The 22,627-nt window shown below is 40.5% G+C and overlaps 1 protein-coding gene across 1 annotated transcript in view; it reads right to left on the bottom strand.

The window, feature by feature from the left end:
* The window catches only part of EPHX1 (epoxide hydrolase 1), a 55,474-nt gene extending 33,145 nt beyond the window's left edge, over positions 1-22,329 (bottom strand). Inside the window, 1 exon segment of the mRNA XM_020982159.2 lies at positions 22,051-22,329. The gene's annotated coding sequence lies outside the window, so the exon portion shown is untranslated.
* Between the last annotated feature and the right edge of the window lie 298 nt (positions 22,330-22,627).

Genomic DNA, 22,627 nt, shown 5'->3' on the forward strand with positions numbered 1-22,627 from the left:
ACTTTATTTTATTATTTATTATCTTTTTTGCAACATGGCTAATACAGAAATATATTTTATATGACTTCACATGTATAATGGATATTAATATTACTTGCCTTCTCAAGGGACGGAGGAGGGACTGGAGGAAGAGAGAGAACTTGGAATTTAAAATTTAAAAATTGATGTAAAGAAAAAGAATAAATCTGAGATTTGCATTGATTCTCCAATAAATTTTGTTTGTTTGTTTTTTTGGCTAGGCAATGGAGTTCAGTGACTTGCCCAGGGTCACACAGACAATGAGCATCATGTGTCTGAGGTCGCATTTGAACTCAGGTCCTCCTGATTCCAGGGCCAGCGCTCTATCCACTGCACCACCTAGCTGCCCCTCCAATAAGAAAATTTTTAAAATAATCTCCAGTGTCTCCCTATTGCCTCAATGTTCAAATATAAAATCCTCTATTTGACTTTCAAAGTCCTTTATAACCTGGTCCATTGTTGCTTTTTCAGTCTTCTTACACCTTACTTCCCTCTGTGTACTGTGCAATTTGGTGACGTTGGCCTCCTTATTCCTTGCACAGGACACTCCATCTCCTGACTCTGGGCATGTTCACTGGCAGTCTCTCTTGCCTGGACTGTTCTTCCTCATCTCCAACTCCTGGCTTCTTTTCAGCCTCAGCTAAAGTCCCACCTTCTGCAAGAAGCATTTCCTAGTCCTCCTTAACCTCAGGGCCTTCCCTCTGAGACTGCCTCCAGTCTATCCTGTATCTATCTTCTTTGACTACAGTTGTTTGCTTGCTGTCTCCCTTATTAGACTGTGAGCTCCTTGAGAGACAAGCTAGATTTTTTTGTTTTGATGGGGGTAGTTATTTTGGGGTTGGGTTTGTTTATTTGTTTTTTGCCTTTCTTCGTACCTCCAATGCTTAGGACAATGCCTGGTGCACTGTAGGTGCTTCATAAATGTTAGTTGACTGCTGGTGGATATTAAAGATATCAAAGTTAAACGCAGCAGAACTTCAAAAGAACATGAAAAAAAGGAAAGGGCAAATGCCTCCTTTGTCAGCTTGTTTGGTTCCATTTTGTTAAATACCGAGGTATTTATAAAACATTTTATTCTTCATTTTATAAACTTATTTGGTGATTTAGCTCCATTGGTTATAGAGGGTTGGTTTTTGGTTTTTTTGGTCTTTTGCTTTTGGAGGCAATCAGCATTAGATGACGTGCCCAGGGTCACACAGCTAATAAGTAAATCTAAGGCTACATTTGAACTGAGGTCCTCTTGACTCCCAGACCAGTGCTCTATTTTCTGTGCCACTTACTTGCCCTGAAGTTACAGAATTTTATCATAAAATTTTAAAGCACATCCATTCCTTTCTTGGATTCAATTCCTATTACATATCTACTTCAAATTCTAGGACCCTGGAGATGTGGGTTTGAATCCTGGTTCTAATACTCAACTGTTTTGTAGTCTCAAACAAGTTATTTCATCTCTCACTGCTCAGTTTCCTCATCTGTAGAATGGGGATGATAATGCCCATTCAAACTGCCATTAGAGGTTGTTTTAAGGAAAGCATTTTGTAAACTTTAAATTGTAATGTTCAAAGCATCATTACTGTTAGTATTAATCATAAACAATTTAATTTCCCTTATCAGATATTTTGCTCCAAAGACTAGCAGTTTATTGTTCTGCCTCTCCCTTCACTCCTAACTCCAAGGACTTTATTAGCAACAGGTGCAAGGTCAAAGGAACAACGCTGGGGCCATGGCCTGCAGATTATCTTCAGGGTCTGTTCCCAACCTTGTGTCACAGAAGAAAAAGTTTTTAAAGAAAGCTCCAAGCTAACATGGCTAAAGCAGAAACATGTCTTGCATGACTTCAAATACATAATCGGATTCTCAATGAGTAGGAATTCAACATAAAAATCAAAGGAAAAAAGAAATCTTCAAGCTGCAATCAGCAAAAACAACGGCTGGGAGAATTAAATGACCCTCCTACAGAGATCAGTACGACCTTCTGTGAAGTCATATGAGAAGAGTGGGCAGTCTGATCCTCAGCCCAGGTGCAAGGGAAGAAAATTACTTGTGATAGGGGTACCATGACAGGAGGGAGGGAAGCCTAGGGGTGGGTATGCCACTCAGTAGCATCAGAAGACCAGGAAGTAAGGTGATATGAAGGGATGCCCTCATCCCTGTCAGACCCCTACAGGGGGACAGAAGTAAGACGTAAGGAGATTGGAAAGGTAGGAAGGGTCCAGGTTATAAAGAGCTTTAAAAGTCCTTTTTATATTTGATCCTGGAGGCAAGAGGGAGGCACTGGAGTTGACTGATTGGGGTGGAGGGTAGTGTGGCCAGACCTGAACTTTAGGAAGATCAATTTGACAGAGAAGCAGATGTTACATTGGAGTTGGGAGAGACAAGGCAGGGAGACCACCCAGCAGGTTGGAGTGGGGTGAAGAGGGCCTGTCCCCTCCAGATACACACATCCAAGAGGGAATCTGTATCGATGATGTGTTTTCAGAAGCGTTGATAATCATCTTTTAGCTCAGTTCCTTGTCCCAAGGAAGGGGTGGCCAGCAGTAGTCATGGCATTGTGATACTCCATGAGTTCCTTCCCTTCTGCCTACAAATATGCTGTCTTAAAAAATTTTTTTAATTAAAAGCCCTCACATGACCTTATTGCCCATTAGTTACTTACCAGTCTCTCTCCTTCCACTATCTAGCAAACTCCTCTGCCTGTGATCTCTACCCACCATGTACCCGAATCCCTTTTCAACCTTCTGCAATCAGGCGCCGTCCTCATCGCTCCATTGATCACCAATGACTTCCCTTTGTTAAGCCCAATGTTTGTTGCTGGGGCTCTTTTCTCTTGTGGCATTTGAGAGCACCAGTTTAACTACCTATCCCCTCCTTAAAATGCTCCACTTTCGCCAAGAAAATAACAGACACAGTGACTACAAACACAACTATAAAACAATAAAAAGCAAAGATTGTAAAACTACAAAGAATGAGACTGGCTTCTAGTTCTTGCTTCTTTCACTGCCTCCCTTTCCTTCCCCTCCCCCACCCCATCCAGTGACTGTGCACACTTATCACAGCTTTGCCCTTGACCTTTGTTCTATCGCATATATTCCTCCAACAAACTCATTTACTCCCCCAGCTTTTTTAAATTTTTAGGCAATTGGGGTTAAGTGACTTGCCCAGGGTCACACAGCTAGTGTCAAGTTACTCCCCCAGTTTGAATTGTTTCCTTCTGTAGTTCTGGCTCTGACACACATTCCAGGCCTGCATTTTCCATCTCCCAACGGGGGATTTCTATCTACTTGGAGGTCTGTCTAACCAGACCCTGAGCATTCTAAAGCAGACACATTATCTTTCCCCTACACAGGTTCCCCCCTCCAGCTACTCCATTTCTGCCAGCTACACCCCCATTCCTTCATTAGTCACTGGGAATTACAAAGTCCAACAGACTCCCCTGAGGTTTAACCTGAGGACTTCATTCACCCAGATACCAGCAAAGAGAGTTCTTGCACTTTGGATGATTCTTTGTGTTATGAACTTTAAAAAAAATGCATTTCCTTTATTCTGAACTTGATAAATACCAAATAAAATGAGCATTGACATACACAATATAGAACATAAAAAAAGATCAAACATGAAACTGAGAATCTCTATTACACATGCTTTGCTTCTCCTCAAGCGCAATAAGTTTAACATGTAACTTTTAATGTTGTCCTTGTCAATGTTTGTTCTGTTCTCTTCTGCACATTAAAAAAAACACTTCTAAGGATTCTTTTTTTTTTCTTTTCTTTTTTTAGGGGCAACCCTATTGTTAGCCCCCTCTCCCATCCACCTCCCTACCTGCAAATTGGGAAAAAGAAAAAAAAAAGAAAAAACCCTTGTAACAGATATGCATAGTTAAGCAAAACAAATTCCACATTGGTTATGTTCAAAAATGTATGCCTCATTTTCCCCCTTGAGTCAATCCCCTCTCTATCAGGAGGTGGGTAGCAGGCTTCCTCATTAGTCCTATAGGGTCCACTGCACTGATCAGAGTTGTTGTCTTTCAAAGTTTTTCTTTCGGGTGAGGCAACTGGGGTTAAGTGACTTCCCTAGGGTCACACAGCTACTGTCAAGTGTCTGAGGCTACAAAGTTTTTCTTAACAATGTCGTTTTTGTCTACATTTTCCTCCTGGTTCAGCTCACTTGACTCTCTATTAGTGCATACAAATCTTCTCAGGTTTCTCTAAAGCCATCCCTTTTGTCACTTCCATTACATTTATATAATGTAATTTATTCAGTCATTCCTTAATTGATGCACATCTCCATAGTTTTCAATTCTTTGCTATAGGTACTGCAATATTTTTGTAAATCTGAGTCTTTTTCCTTTTGATTTCTTTGATGTATACTTGCCCTGGGGATTTTCTCCAAACTCTCTATGTCTTTCTTTGCTTATAAAGCCTAGAACTGGTTCCAGCTATCTCCAGGAAATGCACCCTCATGAGGTGAACCTCTCCTAATTTTAAATACCCCAGAAAGAGGTATTTTTACATGACCCCTTATTCTCCAGTGATGTGAAAGCTTCAAGTATCTTTTAGGAAATTTTGTCCTGAGATGGAATACAGAAGAGTTGACCATTACCCTGGAGATCATTTAAAGCCCTATCATATTATCAGTTATTATTAGGTATTTCATATACAGCTCATGTACTTGAAAGCAAGATTTTATTTCAGGAAAAGGCTACAAGCTTGCTGGGAGGGAGAGGAAAAAGGAGAGACACTGGAAGGCTACCCACCCAGCAGAGTGAACCATATCCTAGGAATAATTCATTTGCTACTGGGCTAAATCATGCAAATTATGCTCTAAACTGCGGATACTTAAAAGGCTACAAATACAATAAATTTAAATACTGACATGGTTTAAATTCATGCCTTCAATTAAAATTTTGTAAGTTATTCTCTTATCTGAACTTTAATGGTGATAAGGCAATGAGGAGCCTTTTAGAATAGGACTTTTAAAGCCTTCTATGATTCCTAGGGTGATTATTTAAGTGATGCTATGAATATGTTCTCTCCTCACTTCCACCTATTTGTGCTCAAACCAAATGGAGATCAATACAAGTTATCCGTAATGCACTTAGCAGAATGTCTGGCACACAGTAGGTGTTTAATAAATGCTCCTTCCCTTCTCCTTTGTGTAGCACTCCTTGTGGAGTTATTTTCCCAAATCATATTCACACTGACGGGCCAGGCCCCTGCTGGACCACTGCCTATTACTCCCTTAGGATTCTAGGGTTAAACCTGAAAGGGCTGGGTTTCTAATATCATTACTACTGAGTCCCTACTGGTAGGCACCTCATAAATAATCAGCTGACTCTATTTGCTTGTAGAAAAGGGATTCACTAAGATGGTATAGTGAGAACTGGTACAAAACGTCACCTTCTCAAGTCTAAGATGCACTCTCCAACAAAAATACCTGGTGGCGATAAGGTACATATACAGAAAACACATATTTAAAGAATAAACTGGAAATTGAGGGGATGCCCATCAATTGGGGAAGGGCTGAGCAAGCTGTGGTATACGAATGTAATGGAATACAATCGTGCTATAAGGAATGATGAACAGGCTGACTTCAGAAAAACCTGGAAAGACTTGTATGGACTGATGCTGAGTGAAGTGAGCAGAACCAGGAGAACGTAGTATACGGTAACAGCCACATTGTGCAGTGACTGACTTTGATAGACTTAGCTCTTCTCAGCAATGCAGGGATCTAAGACAACTCCAAAAGACTCATGACAGAAATTGCTATCCACATCCAAAGAAAGAACTATGGAGTCTGAATGCAAATGGAAGCATACTATTTGCTCTCCTTTTCTTTTGTTGTTTTGTTTTGTTTCTTCTTTCTCACGGTTCCTCCCGTTAGTTCTAATTCTTCTTTGCATTGTGACTAATGTGAAAATATGCTTAATAGGAATGTATAAGTAGAGCCTATATCAGATTGCATGCCATCTTGGGGAAGGAGGAGGAGAGGGAGGGGGAGAAAATTTAAAACTCAAAATCTTACGGAAATGAATGTTGAAAACTAAAAATAAATTAATTATTAAAAAAAAAAGCAGGTGAGGGTGAAAAAAAAATAAACTCACAACTACTAGATATTAGAAGTCCTTTTCTCCTTTTTTAAAGTCCTCATGAAATTCCCCTTAGGTATAGCTCTCTCCAGGCCTCTGAGGTCCAGTACCTCTGGTCACACTCCTTGAAATTACTTCCTCCCTTGGAAGGCTATCTGTATATCTGTCTGTCCTCAGTGTGTTCTAGATGCACTGCCTGTTATTGGTCCAGTATCATTGATAAAACAGTCCATGCCATGGAGGGAGAGGAGAGAAAGAGGGAGAAAAAGAAAGTCTCCTCCCTCACCCAATAGTGACACCCTTGGAAAGGGCCTGGCTAGAATTCTCCACATTGAAAGCTTCCACCACTGGACTCTTCCACAGCTTGACATAACTGCTAAAATTTCTCCTGCTATTTAAAGTTCCCAAGTGCATGGCTGGCTTGTTTGGTCAGTCAATCACACTATTTCCTTCTTGACCCAATTAAAAAGGGAGTCTGTACCTGATGCATACAAGTTGTATCCCCATACAGAAAAACTCCTTGAGGGCAAGAGCAATTGTATTTACAGCTCAGTATCCTAATACATAGCACACCGCCTGGACATTTAATAAGTGAGTTTTAACTGACTAATTATTAGATCATCCCTCCATCCTTTCTTCTTTGGGCAGAATTATTTCAATTCTTTTAACCTTTCCACACAGGTTTATTCTCTAATTCTTTTATCATTTTCCTTGTTCACCTCAGAATTCTAAGTTCTCATTCCTCTCTGGTTTTGAAGGCCAACCCAGAATACAGCTCACTCCAGGAAATTTGAATATGAGAAGTACACATGGTACAGTGGTAACCTAACGTAATTTTACCTATGGACCATATTTTTATATACCATTCTTGGGATCCCTGTTACTGACACATGCTGACCAGCCATGTTATCAGTGCGCTGTTTTTTCATGAGGACTGGCCTAAAGCTTAAATATATATATATTTTAAAATCTGCCACTGAAATATGCTGACTTAGAACAGAAATACAGAGCTGTTGAATGTTAAGCTATTTTTCATCTAACTGAAGGATCTGAAAAAGAAGGATCATTGTTTCACGTTACTCATGCTAGAATCTGGCTTAAATCATTCAGCGTAATACACCTTACGTTTCTTACTATATAACAAGATAGGCACCAAATAGATATATGACCTAGACACAAAGGGAGTCAGCATAATAAATTAAAGGAGCGAGAAAGAAATTATCTTTCTGATGTATGGATACGTGAGTTCATGACCAAATAAGAGATAGAAAGGATCCCAGAATGTAAAATAAGAAGTTTTATTTACATGAAATTTAACAAGTTTTTGTACAAACAAAACAAATGCAGCTAAAATTAGGAGAGAAGCAGGAAACTAGGGGAAAATCTTTACAGCAAGTTTCTCTGATAAAGGTCTTATTTCTAAGATACATAGGAAACTGGCTCAAATTTATGACTAATAACCATTTCCCACCAATAAATAGACAAAGGATATGAATAGGGCAGTTTTCAGAAGAAAACATACAAACTACCAGAGGGAGACTAAAAAAAATGTTCTAAATCATTAATAATTAAAGAAATGTAGATTAAAAACAACTTTGAGATTCCACTTCACATCTATCTGATTGGCAAAGTGGACCAAAAAAAGGAAAATGACAAATGTTTAAGAAGCTATAGAAAAACAGATACATTAATGTACTGTTGGTGGAATTGTGAACAGCCATTATGAAAAGCAATTTGGAACTACATCCCAAAAGCTACAAAACTGGGCAGAAATACCACTATTAGGTCTATACCTCAATGAGGTCAAAGAAAGAAGAAAAGGACCATACACACAAAAATATTTATAATAGCTTTTTGTGGTAGTAAAGAAGTGGAAATTGAAGAGGTGTCCATCAATTGGTGAATGACTAAATAAGTTCTGAATGTGATGGAATACTATTGTGGTGTAAGAAATGGTAAAGGAGATGATTTCAGGGAAACCTTGGAATTCTTGTATGAACTGTTGCAGAGTGAAACAAGCAAAACCATGTAAAACACCACAGGATTCAAGATGAACATTTTAACCTGACCTAATTAAAGGAATTTCAGAGTTAATAGCCCAATAATGTTGCCATGGAAAATACCATTTGCAGGGCAGACAGGAAACAGGTCAGCCAGACTGGAGATACCATTAGTCTATTAATCATCTTTGCATTATTAATTAAAAAAAGATAAAAAAGTAAGCAAAACCAGGGAAACAGCATATACAGTAACTGTTGTTATAAAAACTTGGTGCTGGGGTTACAAAAAGGCTTATCACCAGTATACTGGCTACTAGGAGATGAATTTTTTGGCCATGGCAACTCATGCCTTTGAAAGACTTAGGAACTACTGAAATAGTAACCAATAACAATTCCAGAGAACTCATGATGAAACACGCTATCCACCTCTATACAGAAAGGTGATGGGACTGAAGAGCGCAAACTGAGTGTATACTTTCCCTGGACATGGCCAACAAGGGGATTTATTTTGCTTGACTATACACTTTTGTAACTAAGGTTTATTTTTCTTGCTTTCTCAATAGGGGAAGAATGAAATGGGAGGGAAAGAAAGTAGAACTTCATTTTTAAAGAATGAATTTTTTAAAAATAATATACTTTGTCCCCCTCTAATTCAACTCAATATAATAAATATTTATTAATGTATACAGATCACTGTGCTGGGCTTTAGTCAGATTTGGTTCCCGCTTAATAGAACTTTCAGTCAAGTAGGAGGATATGACACACGTATATATGGCTATAAGATAAAACATTTAACAAATAATAACAAAAACCAATCACAATATATTATCAATATGTATTATCAACAACAAATAATCAACCCACAAGCACATGTTATGTACCTACTGTGGGCTAAACACTTTGCTAGGTACTGGGGTTATAGACAGGCTTCTCACCAATAAACTAGCTGCTGAGTGTGAATTTTTTGGCCATGGCAACTCATGAAGCACAGAAAAATACAAAATGTTGCTCAGTGCTACGTGTCCCCACGTGGCAATGTGGCGGTAATGAGGTAGCAAAGGGGCCAGAGGATGGTTTTCAGACCAGCTACAAAAATTAATTTTGTAGGACTCGAAGTGTCCAATGACCACTGAATGTGATGGACTTGTGAAGTGACACACTTCTGGAGGAACTGAATCACATCAATACCGACATTCTCATCATAAATGAAATGGAAGATACAACGAAGCTGAAGCCATACAAAAGGATGGCTCACAAGTTCTCTTCGAAAACACAAATAATGGAGTTGGTTTTGTTATGTCTCCAAAGTGAACAAGAAGTATGTATCATTGTATGAGACATTCAGTCATCTGGTATTGTGATGCTCATGATAAGTATTTGTAAAAAACAAAACAAAAAAATGAACAACCATGAAAATAATTGCAACTTATTTGCCAACAACTGTGCAGAGCACAACGAGGTAGAGGAATTTATGAAGAATTCAGTGAAGACTTCCAAATTAAATCTACCTATGTCTTAATACTCAGTGACTCCAATATAAATGCAAGCATAGGATTTGACTAGAAACAATATGTTGGAAGAAACAGCTAAGGAATCAGACACAAAAGAAAGGATATACATATATTATATATACATATATATATATATACATGCTCATATATGTGTGTGTATATATATATATATATATGCTTTTCTAGATGTATATATGCATATATATTTATATCTATGTATCATGAATACTTTCTTTAAAATACTTCCAAAAAAATACTTTCTTCTCCAGGCTATATTCTTAACTCATCTCTATAGGACTTTTGGCCCTGTTGACATTTCTTCCTCACAGACACTCTCCTCCCCGAATTTTCACAACCTTGCTCTCTTCTGATTCTCCTTCTACCTACCTGACTGCTCCTTTTCAGCACTCAGCCCCTTTAGCGGATCATCATCCATGCCCCAGTCCCTATCCCTAGGTTATACCCAACTCTGTTCTCTCGGATCCTCCTCTCTTCTTTTTCTACATTCTCAGGGATCTCATTAGCTCCAATAGCTTCAGCTATTATTTCTGTAAAATTGACCTCTCTGGCCCTCATCTTTCCCCTGAGCCTCAGTACTTTATCACAAAGTGCTCCCTGAATGTCTCTACCTGGCTGTCCCACACGTACCTCAAGTGCCATCTTGTTACTCCTTCCACAAAAATCATACTCTTCTCTCCACTCACACAGCTTGTCCTATCTCAAACCCTCATTACCTCTCCTTTGGGCTCTTGTAACAGACTCTTAACTGGTCTCCCTGACTCCAGTCTCTCCCCTCTCCAATCTATCTACCATACAGTCCTGCTTTTCTATCCTCCATAGCAAGGAGCATGCAAAAGGTCTTCAATAATCCAAAGTTAAAGCTAGAAATTTGAAACATCTGTCGACTAAAAGAGCCAAAAAAATCTGGGATTCAATTTCTGTTTCTCCATCCAACTGATGGGATATCAGTTTCTCCAACCATGGGACAGAAGCAAAACTCTGCACCAATTAATGCTATCACTCCCTCTTAAGGTGCTTTTTAAAAGTTACTTGTTGGGGGGCAGCTAGGTGGCGCAGTGGATAGACACCAGCCCCGGATTCAGGAAGACCTGAGTTGAAATTTGGTCTCACACACTTGACACTTACTAGCTGTGTGACCCTGGGGAAGTCACTTCACCTCACTGCCTCACACACACACACACACAAAAGTTACTTTTCTCTAATAAAGCCATGAAAACAGAAGAATGGTAGCAACCCCAGGTTATTCCACTTGCTCTGGGGTTGCAGGCTATGGCATGAGGGAGTAATGACAAGATGCAGTAAGAGGAAGGTGCAGGTTGAATGGGAACATGAGAACACCCTGAAAGCGATATGATATTCATCTGATCTTTTCCTCATGATGATTCAGACACAAATTAGAATGAGAACCTTATGCTCTTAAAGGAAGAAACACTGCACATGGGCTGTGAGGGGTAGAGTGAAGAGGGAAAACAAACAGGATTTTCTGCACAGATGCTAAGATGGACAAAGAGAGAAACCAGGGAAGGTAAAAGTCCAGGGGTGGGGGTGGGGCAGTAGTGTCGGCCAAGGGAGGAGCCGGGGCCCAAAATCCATCTTCTCCAACTGCTCTGGTTTTGAACGTCCAGTGAGAAAGAGAAGACAGATGGTCTTTGCTTTCATTCTTGGATGGATCTGCCAAGGCAAACAGACTGTGAACATTTCCTGCCCGCCAACTCTTCAGTTAGTAATAACTGAAGCTGGCGGTGGTGGTCTCCTGGGACTTCCAGGCAGCGCCCCGCCCCCAAATGTCACATCCATACCCACCACAACAGAAGGGATCACTCACACTAGCAGGAAGAAGAACAAATTCCCTGAGAAAAACTTCCTCTGGCATTATTCGCAGCTTGGATGGCCTAGCTAACAGCTGTCCTCTCAGCTGACCTCCAGAACGGCCAGCTACGCATGGCAGGTTGTCGAGGCAGAGGGCGGGGTGTAAGGGTGGGAAAGGGGGCTCTGAGCTTGGACACAGGCGTTCCCACACCGTGCTGAGGTCAAGGATCACGCCAATCTTTGAGGAAGGAGGTAGAATTAGGGTCCCAACAAAGGAATGAAGATAAATGACTTCCACGGGAGCAAAAGGGCTATCGGGGCGACCAGAGTAATTTTTAGATGAAAATGACAGGGAGTAAAAAGGTCACAGAAGCACAGGTTGGACCTCTCTTCTTGGGCGGCACTGAGATTGGTCAGGTCCCCTATGGAAAGGCTGAGGGAAAGCATTCTAGAGCAGTGGAGGCACCGAGTGGGTAAAGACAAAAGTCTATGGATCAGAGGTATCTGGCCCAGGCCACACACAGCCTGCAACATTCCTGAATACAGCCAAAATGGGATTAAAATGTAATTGCAAAACACTGAACAAAATAAAAACACAACACAGACAGCGTTAATGGTTTCCTAAGTCAATATTTTTGCTAATCTGAGATGTGACCTGATCAAGACAGAGACCTGGTCTTTTGCTGAATTGTTCTGGACATTACATATCTTTCAATATACCCTAAAATCATATTAGCTTTCTTGGATGCCATGGCATATTATTAATTCATGATTACTTTATAGCCCACTAAAACCCCCAGATCTTTTCCCAGGAAATATCATCTATCCACATCTCTCCAATCCTATACCTGTGTAATTGATTTTTTTTGAACCCGAGTAAAGGACTTTTCATTTATCCCTTTTATCCACTTTCTATGACTATAAATTACAGATAAACTGCTGATTTATCAATGAAAGTAGTGTCCTAGGCAGCTAGGTGCCGCAGTGGATACAGCACTGGTCCTGGAGTCAGGAAGACCTCAGTCTGAATCTAGTCATGGGCATTTACTAGCTAGGAGGCCATTTAACTTTTGCTTGCTCCCTTAACGGGAATAATAATAGCACCTATCTCTCAAAGTCGTTGTGAGGTTCAAATGAGAATATTTGGAAAGCACTTAGCAAAGTACCTGGCACACGACAGGGACGATATAAATGCTAGCTATAAAGTAATTTATTAGTTAATTTTCTTTATTCATATAAATAAATCATATAAATTATATTTACTTATTGAAAAATTAAACCAATTCTTGAAACCCAACAACATCTTTTGAGCCCAGACTCTAGCATTCTGAATATTAGCTCTCCTTCCCTGCTTTGTGTCATCTGTAAATCTGATAAGCATACTACTACCTATTCCTTCATGTCTCCAAGTCACTACCTAGCTAGAATGTCAATCTGGGAGGGTTGTACAGCTTTCTCAGAACTTAATAATTTCAGTATCTGCATTTATCATAAATTCCTTTGGGAACATCTCCCTCCTTAGATTTTCACACTGGTAAACACAAGTGGTCTTTTGGGAGAGAAAGGCTACAAGCCAATCAATAGATGAGGGGATTTTCCTACTCCTCGACATTTCATTTGTGGCCCTTGTGGTTGTCTTCTCTCCTTTGCTGCAAAGAAATGTGTACCTTCATTTTCTGTTGATTCTGAGTTCCTGAACATTTGAATTTTGCTTGTTTTTAATTTTCATAACTGCTGAGAAAATAGTCTTGTTCATAATAAGAAAAAAGCTGTACCTTCCTCAGCCTAAATATAGAATTTCAATACTTAAGACAAGCTATTCCTGGTGAAGAATAAAGTCTACCAGCAAGCAAAGAAAGGCTTAGATTTCAGGAAATAATATACTTAGGCTGTATAATCCAGTTGGTTTAATTTTCTCCCCATACCCAATACCCCACCATGAACTCATTCTATCTCTTACTTTACAATCCCTTGTTTCTTTTCTTTTCTTTTCTTATTCCTCCCCCCCCCAATCACCTAAGATCCCTGTCAACCTGAACCACTGGTTTCACATTTTGACAAGCCCTTTAACACTGTGACAAACAGCACTGCTAACTCAAGAGCACCATTTCCCATGGAATTTGCTGGCATAATTTAAGACTTATTTGGCCAAAAGAGAAATGGATAGTGTTGAGAAAGGGCCCTGGGAATGTTTATTTTCTAATGGGGCAATAATATGACCAGATTTTTTTTTCCTCCGTTTTTTTGTTTGCTTAGGTTTTTGCTTGTGGTGAACTTTTTATCATTACGCAACTTAAAGTACTGGGCTAATAAGTCCCTATGCTTCAAAGAAAATAGCTGGGAGGAATTCAGATAGTAAGGGCTCTTTACCCCTTTATGCAAAAATAAAAATTTCTCTAAGGAAGGCAAAATGGGACTGTAAATGGGCCACCTAGAACAGATGCCAGTCATTTGCACAGTTCCTTAAGCACCAGGTGATTTTCAGCCCCATCCTTTTCCTCTTCTCCCCTACCCCCATCAGGACAACCTCTCTATCAGAAGACACAAGGTATTCCAGGGTCTCAATTGCTCCTTCCACTTAAATGTAGTTCCTCTTCCCCTCCCCCGAATTTGTCTTTAAAAGCTGACTTGACGGCATGAAATATGTTGTCTGCCCTAGGTGTCAGAATTGCTAGTGACTGCTCATTCTTGCTGGAATGCTTTAAGTGTCAGACATACTGTCAGGAAGTCTGATATAATATACTACCATTTTTGACAAATTTGACAAACAGGCTGGAGCCCATTTGTGATCCTAGATTTTGCCAAAGACAAGAGTAAACAAATCATAAGTTTGGGGTGCACGGGCTTCAATATGCAATGTACATTCCACAATCATCACTTTGGTTACACTATCTGAGATAAGCATTTTGCAGTCCTCCTTAGGGTCACAGACACAGAGTTAAAAAGGACTTCAGTATTCCCCAATTGATAAATGGTCAAAGGATATGAACAGGCAGTTCTCAGATGAAGAAATTAAAGCTATCTATAGTCATATGAAAATATGCTCTACATCACTACTGATTAGAGAAATGCAAATCAAAACAACTCTGAGGTACCACATCACACCTATCAGATTGGCCAAGATGACAAAACAGGAAAATGATCAATGTTGGAGAAGATGTGGGAAAATTGGAACACTAATGCATTGTTGGTGGAGTTGTGAAATGATCCAACTATTCTGGAGAGCAATTTGGAACTACGCCCAAAGGGTTATAAAAATGTGCATATACTTTGATCCAGCAACAGCACTTCTAGGGCTCTGTCCCAAAGACATCATACAAATGGGAAAAGGACCCACATGCACAAAAATATTTATAGCAGCTCTTTTTGTGGTGGCAAAGAATTGGAAATTGAGAAGATGCCCATCAATTGGGGAATAGCTGAACAAGTTGTGATATATAAATGTAATGGAATACTATTGTGCTATAAGAAATGATGAACAGGCTGACTTCAGAAAAAACTGAAAAGACTTGTATGGTCCGATGCTGAGTGAAGTGAGCAGAACCAAGAGAATGTCGTACACAGTTAACAGCCATGTTGTACAATGACTAATATCGATAAACTTAACCCTTCCCAGCAATACAAGAATCTAAGACATCTCCAAAGGCCTTGTAATGGAAAATACTATCCACATCCAAAGAAAGAACTATGGAGTTTGAATGCAGATCAAAGCATACTATTTGCTATTTGTTTTCTTCTGTTGAGTTTTGTTTCCTCTTTCTGGTGGCTCCTCCTGTTGGTTCTAATTCTTACTTACAACATCACTAATGTGAAAATATGTTTAATAGGAATGTATATGTATGGCCTATATCAGATTGTGTGCCATCTTGGGGAGGGTGGTGGGGAAGAAGGGGAAGAAAAATTTTAAACTCAAAAGCGTATGGAAGTGATTGTTAATAAATCAAAATAAATTAATTTTTTAAAAAAATGCGTTCAAGTACCATCTAGCCCAGACTCTTCATTTTATAGTAAGTAAACTGGCACTCAAGCAGGTTAAGTGATTTGCCCAAGGTCACCCAGCTAGTAAGTGGCAGAAAAAGGATTAGAATGGAGGTCCTCCTACTCCACAGCCAATGTCATTTCCACTGGACCATGATACTTTCCATCCCTTTGTCCTTGTTGTTTCATGTTCCTGGTCACCAGAATTTCTGTCTTCTCAAGTTCAGAACAGAGTTTCAGTCGAGCAAAATGGCAGACACTATTCTTAATACCCAAAGTCTGACCTGCCCCCATTAACATATCAATCTCCTTCTCATCCCTTCCTTTCCCTTTCCATACACAACACACATCTAGAATGGTCTGGTCACCTCTCTGTCCTAGAACGTGCTGCAAACACAAGCATCAGCACATGCCATGCCTGCATCTTCATAAAACCACAGATCTAGAGCTGCAGGGATCTTAAAGGTCAACTAATTCAACCTCCACTTCTACAAATGAGGAAAACGAGGCCCAAAGAGTTAAGAGTTAAGTCTTGCCTGAGACACCCAATAAGTGATCAGGCTTCAAATTTAGGTCATAAGATCAGAGACTCAGAACTGGAAGGAATCTCACTGCACAGGTCATCTAGTCCAACCCCTTATTTTACAGATAAGGAAACTGAGGCCCAGGAAGATGAAATGACTTGTGCACAGTGACAAAGGTGATCCAATGCCTACTGGACAAACTCCAACATCAGGCTCTGCTAAAGATGCTGGAAAGCATCAGAATAAATGGATTTTTCCTTAATACAATAAATAGTATTTATCTACAATCAAAAGCAAACATTATATGTCACAGAGAAAAGTTGGACACCTTTGCAACAGGATCAAGGACAAAGCAAGTATAAAACACTACAAAAGGAAGGGAAAAAGTGTATATTACATTCCTCCTATGGGCCAGGTACTGTGTTACATTCTTTACAGATGAGATAGATTACAAATGAGATTACAGATCTTATTTGATCCCCATAACAACCCTGAGAGGCAGACGCAGTTATTATTTCCACTTTACAGAGGTTAAGGCAAACAGAGGTTAAGTGACCTGCCCAACCAAGGTCACTCAACTAGTAAGTATCTGAAAGTGGATTTGAATTCAGGTCTTCCTAACTCTAGACCCAGCACTCTAACCACTGCATCACCTAGCTGCCCCAAAAATATAGACAGACCTAAGAGCCTAAGTTTAGACAATTTATCTGACTCTGGTCTTTTCACACTATACTGTACTGGTCTTCTCTTGTCAATTTTATTTTCAACACATCTCTCGCCTCTATCCTATTCTCTCCACTAATCAAACGAGATAACATTTGTAAAGCACAGTGCCTGGCACATATGGGGTTCTTAATTAATATCTCTTCCTCCCTCCTACCATTCTCCTTCCACTAACACGGACTAACCCCCTAGTTTAGAGACTTATCACCTCTCACCTCTACTACTTCAATAGCCCAAATAGTCCCCTGCCCACCAGTCTCTACTTTCTCTAATCTATCCTTCACAAAGCTGTCGAACTGATCTTCATAAAAGCCAAGGGCTGAGCCTGTCATTCCCTGGTTGAGAAGCTTTAGCAGTTCCTTAGCGATTCAAGAATAAAACACAAACTCCAATGTTTGGCATTTAAAACCCTTCATGATATGGCTTGTACTTTAACTTTTCAGAGTGATTTCACACGACTCTCCCACATGTACTCTATGTTCCAGACAAACTGGCCTATTTGATGTGCCCTATACAAGACCTTTTGTCTCCTGTTTCCATGACTTTGCACATTCCAAGAATGCTTTCCTTTAATACCTCACAAAATCCCTACCTCCACGTAAGACTTACTAAAGTCCACCAATCTACAGAGGAAGAATTCATGAGCAAACAAAATAGAGCAGATCATAAAGATAAAATGGACCACTTTGATTACATAAAATTTTAAAGTTTTTTGCACAGACAAAAGTAATACAGTTAAAATTAAAAGGGACGTGGTAATTAGAGGCAAAAAAACCCTTTGCACTAAGTTTCTTTGGTACAGGTCTCATTTCCATCTGATTAAAATTTATAATAAGAGCCATTTTCTAATAGCTTATGTGGTCAAAGAATATGAAAAGGTAATTTTCAAAAGAAGAAATACAATCTATCAATAACCACGAGAAAAATGCTCCAAATCACTAGTAATTACAGAAATTGCAAATTAAAGCCATTCTGAGTTTCCACCTTACAGCCTTTGGATTGGCAACAATGATAAAAAGGGAAAATGACAAATGTTGGAGGGATTGTAGAAAAACAGGCACACTAATGCACTGTTGTTGGTGGAGCTGTGAATTGGAAGAGCCATTCTGGAAAGCAATTTGGAACAATGCCCCAAAAGTTACTAAACTGTGCGTACCTTTGGACTCAGAGATTTCACTACTAGGCATATATGGGCATATACTCCAAAAAGATCAAAGAAAGAGGAAAAGAAAAAAAAGAAAAAGGACCTATTTGTACAAAAATATTTATAGCAGCTCTCTTTGTGGTGGCAAAGAATTGGAAATTAAGGGGATGCCTATCATTTGGAGAATGGTTAAATAAGTTATGGTATATGATTGTGATGGAGTACTGTTGCGCTATAAGAAATGACAAGCAAGATGCTTTCAGAAAAACCTAGAAAGACTTACAAGTGCAAAGTGAAGTAAGCAGAACCAGGAGAACACTGTACACAGCAACAGTGATATTGGGGAAATGAGTTTAGCATGGGGACTTTAGCCCTTTTCTAGATTCTGCATTCCAAAGCTGACCCTAACAAATTGTCAGCTGCCTCATATGTCTTCAATGTTCCCAGCCTCCCCCTGCCTGTACCATTTTCCTCTCTTTCCATCCTGTTTAGAGGCTTAGCACTCTATGATTCATTACCAAAATTCAATTTTAGGCAACAATGAGATAAATCCATGCATATTAAAGCATAAATCATTGATGAGGCTTATTATATTATTTACCCCAAGAATATATTCATGTTAAGTAGGAAGGAAAGCAAAAGCCAAACAAATTAATCTCTAATGATGGCACTTCAAGCATCATTTTTAAAAATGAGCAAAGAATTATTCGGGGAGGCAGAGGGTTCTTCTTATACTCCCACTCCTTAAGGCAAGTATGTAGTCTACCTATGCATGTGGTGAGCCCTACTGCATGCCTAGTAGTCACTCAGAAGTACCATGGACTACTACATGGAAGTATACTTAGATGACTGGAATTTGAAGATTGGCTCTAAGTAAATTTTTAGGCCTTAGTTTTCACATCAGTAAAAGAAAGGGGTCAGACTAGATTACAGATCAAAAAATCACAGGTGTAGAGCTGGAAAGGACCCTCAGAGGCCCCATAGTTCTGACCTCTAAGATTCCTTTTGGCCCTCAGTCTTATGATCTTATGATCCCCTCCTCATCCAAGAACCTTCCCTGACCCAACTGTAAGACTCAAAGAGACAAAAGATCAGGCTGGAAAACAGTCTCTGCCTCCTCCTCCTCCGGGGCTGAGGGCAGGTGTGGCTGTTGGCATATGGGTTGTATGTTTAGGATTACTTGTTTCTTTGGGTGCCCACGTCTGTACAAGTCTGGAATACAGGTAAGAACTTGAAGGGTCCTAACTTTGGGAACACTGATGATGAAAGTGGCTTCATGTGTCTTGGCAAACAGATGATGTACTAGAGGTGCCAAAAGAGGCATATGTGTTCAGACGTATTGGTTTGTTTTGTTTGACTACGCTTATTTATTACAAGGAAAGGCTTTTATAGTATTAGGGGAAGAGTTGGGGGGTAGTGATGCAAATGGAAAAAAATCAATCCACCAAGGAAATATTAAAATTATACAAAAGAAAATAAAAAGTTCAAAAGAGAAGAGAAACAAGGCAATTTTGTTACTACTTTGTTGAATTTAGCATATAATTTTAAAAAATAAACTACATAAAAGAAGTTCAATGGTTCATATGAGAGCCTACTTTTGTTCTTGGCATACTAAAATATTTGGATTGTTGATTAAGTTCATAATAAAAAAAAGAAATTTAAAAAAATAGTTTGGGGGGATAAAAAGGGCAGAAGAACTGTGTGATATGTCTGGGAGGGAAAAGATAACCCATTTTCCCTTCAAAGAAGCAAAAGGAATGCACATTGTTATTACTGCTGGTATACATAGGGGACGTAAGACAGCCTAAAGGAGAGACAGAAGGTGCCCTCTGCCAGGTGAATCAAACCCCAATCTCAACTACTACCTCCTTCTGGACCCCAGTGGAGACATCCAAGGATTCTGACCCCAAAAGCCTCAGGAATAGCAGTACCTTAAGGAAATTAAAGCTTAGAGAGAAATAAAAGCCTGATACGTACAGTTACTAGCAAAGTGAAAAATAAAACCCAGGCCCAGGATCTTCATGGCTGGAGAGTTAGGGAATGTCTTGTACCTAGAAAATCCAAGAGAGTTTAAGAAAAAAATTATTGACAGCAATAAAAGATTTCAGTAAAGTGGTAGCATACAAAATAAACCCATAAAAATTATGCCTTCAAAGAGGAGTGAAAAGTGGAGTGAAAAGAATATTGACTTTCGATTCAGAGGGCCTATGCTGAAATGCCTGCTATTACTTGCCAGCTGTGTATAACTCTCTAAACCATAACTTTCTCATAAGAAGGCAAGATGGTCTCTAAGGCCCTTCCCTGCTCTGAGTTCGGTGATCCTATGACTCCTGGTCCAGTGGTCCTTCTACTCCATCACAATGATGAGTTTGCTGGGAATTTCCTTTCAGAAGTTTCTATCAGTGCCCCCTAAGACCTAGGGCTCTTTTCACCTGTTCTTGGGCTGGTTCACTTCTCCAGTTTGTATTATAGGAGGCTCATGCCAGGGGGCAGATGAAATTCCAGAGGCTAACTTCCTTTGGAGAGAAGAGGCTGAAAAGCTACCAGAACTTCTCCAAGGAAAAGTAAGGGACAAATATTAGCATCAGTTATGGTCTATTTTGCAAGGGTGGGGAACCTATGGCCTAGAGGCCATATGTGGCCTTTGGGTGTGGTCTTTTGACTGAGTCCGAGTTTTACAGAACAAATCCTTTTATTAAGGGGATTTGTTCCGGGAAGTTTGGATTCAGTCAAAGGGCCACACTTGAGGACCTAGAGGCCACTTGTGGCTTGGAGGCCAAAGGTTCTCCACCCCTGGTATCGGTTGCATAAATTTGTTTGACAAAAGAAAATTCTGCTTAAAACTGTTTATACAGCTTTTCTGGCTTCCAGTGAGTGGGGTCAAGGCCATTCTATTTCCAAAGCCTAAAATATGCAAACACTCCAGGGATCAAAGTTTCACTTAAGAACACAACATCAAACCTGAATCAAATTATCAGTCTGAAGGCATATTACTAATTAACAGAAACAGGTTTGTGATAAATTATGCTAAGCTCAAAGACAATTGCCCCATGGCCTGAAACTAACATGAATATCTGGGGCTCTAACTATAAGGTGAGGTGCCCTCCAGTTTTAGGGATGCTGCCAAACATCTTTGAAATCTGGGAAAACGTTCTCAAGGAAGATTTATTGAGGCATATGCCAAATGCTGTTTAGAATACTTCTTCAAGGGTTGCATGAAGTGGGGTGGTTTCTAGAGTCAATAGTTTGGACACTGAATTACTTTTTACTTGGGACCCAGAATTTTAACTCAAGCTACTTTTACATGTTCTTCAGGCAAATTTCCTGGGCTTCTCTTAAGGAAAATATTTTCCTAGCTTGCTGTGTGACTTATGGCAAGTCACTACCTTCTCTGGGCCTCAGCTTCTTCTTCTGCAAAATCAGGGGTTGATTTTCCTCTAACAAGCTATAATGTGAATAGCCCTGGAGACTAGTCAAGTGTGGGAGACTTGGGGAAGTCTAGGATGGGGAAATAAGGGCTAGAATATTGCCCACTGAGGAGAACCAAATTACGTAAGTCCTTTAAAAATAAATTATACATATATTACCTATATACATATAATTTTTTTCAGTTAATAAGTATTTATCTTCTCTCCCTCCCATCCCTGCAACTGGGAAAAAACCCTTGTAATAAATATGCACAGTAAAGCAAAACAAATTTCTACACTGGCCAAGTCCAAAAATGTGTCTCATTCCACATATTGAGTGCATCATCTCTCCGTTAGGAGATGGGTAGCAATCTTAAGAAAAGGTTTTTTGATAATTATTTAGTAACAATTGCATTTTATTAGGGTGAAACAAGGCCCCTCAAAGTGGAGTATTACTGTAGGTGACCCTAGGTAGCTCTACGGGCCATCAAAACCCCACTGCAGCGTCTCTCCCCGCGCCCCTATCCCCAGCCCTCCAGCCCTTAAGGCACACAACCTCTGGGCTTGTTTCAAGCCAGGACGCAGCACCACATTTGCACCCCCAACCTGGCACTAAGAGGGCCCGCTGACCGAGGTCTGGAAGGAGATAGATCCGCGCCAGGGTCCCTTAGGATCTCTAGCCCTGCTGACCCAGACGCTCGTCCTCGGGTTACATTCCTGCCTTGACCCTGGTGTCTCTCCCCCGAAGGGAGGAAGGAGACCGGGGGGGGGGGCGGGGGTGGACTCTTGAACCCTGGGGGCATGAGATCATGCGTGACTTAAGTGCTTACGGTTGTCCAGGTACTGCGCTAGGCCGCAGGTTGGCAGAGGCCGCTGGAACCCGGGAGGGTGACGGCAGCGATGCAACTGCGGCTGCGGCTGCAAGCTACCAGGCAGGACGCAGCAGCGCCAGACACAGCGGCTCGGGGTCAGATGTCGGGGCTCGGGAGATTCCAATATCCTTGGAGGACTGGAGGGCCCAGCAAACTCAAGCGGCCTCACTCCAGCACCTCCCCCTCCGCGTAGATCTGGCCGCAGCACGCACCGTGCGCCTCGGCGGTCCTCCACAAGAAGGCTCGGGGCTTCGGGGAAGTCTAGCCTGGCCACGCCCTACGCTGAGCCCTCCCCCGATAGCCTTGAGCCTTCTGGTCTGGGGCGTGAGCTGGGGACCCTTGCCGGGCCACCTCAAGTAAAGTCAGGAGGTGGAGAGGGGCCTGGAAATCATGTAAACAACATCTAATGCAGCCACAGTGCAGCTTCCCCAGCCCCTAACTAGCTCTTCCTGCCCGCTAACACCAAGGACTATTATTTCCATCTCCACCCTACTGCAGAGCTAGTCCCTTCAAAATACGATGTTTCTGCTTCTCA

Source organism: Phascolarctos cinereus, unplaced genomic scaffold (assembly GCF_003287225.1).
Source record: "Phascolarctos cinereus isolate Bilbo 61053 unplaced genomic scaffold, phaCin_HiC Scaffold_5;HRSCAF=322, whole genome shotgun sequence".
Lineage (NCBI taxonomy): Eukaryota > Metazoa > Chordata > Mammalia > Diprotodontia > Phascolarctidae > Phascolarctos > Phascolarctos cinereus.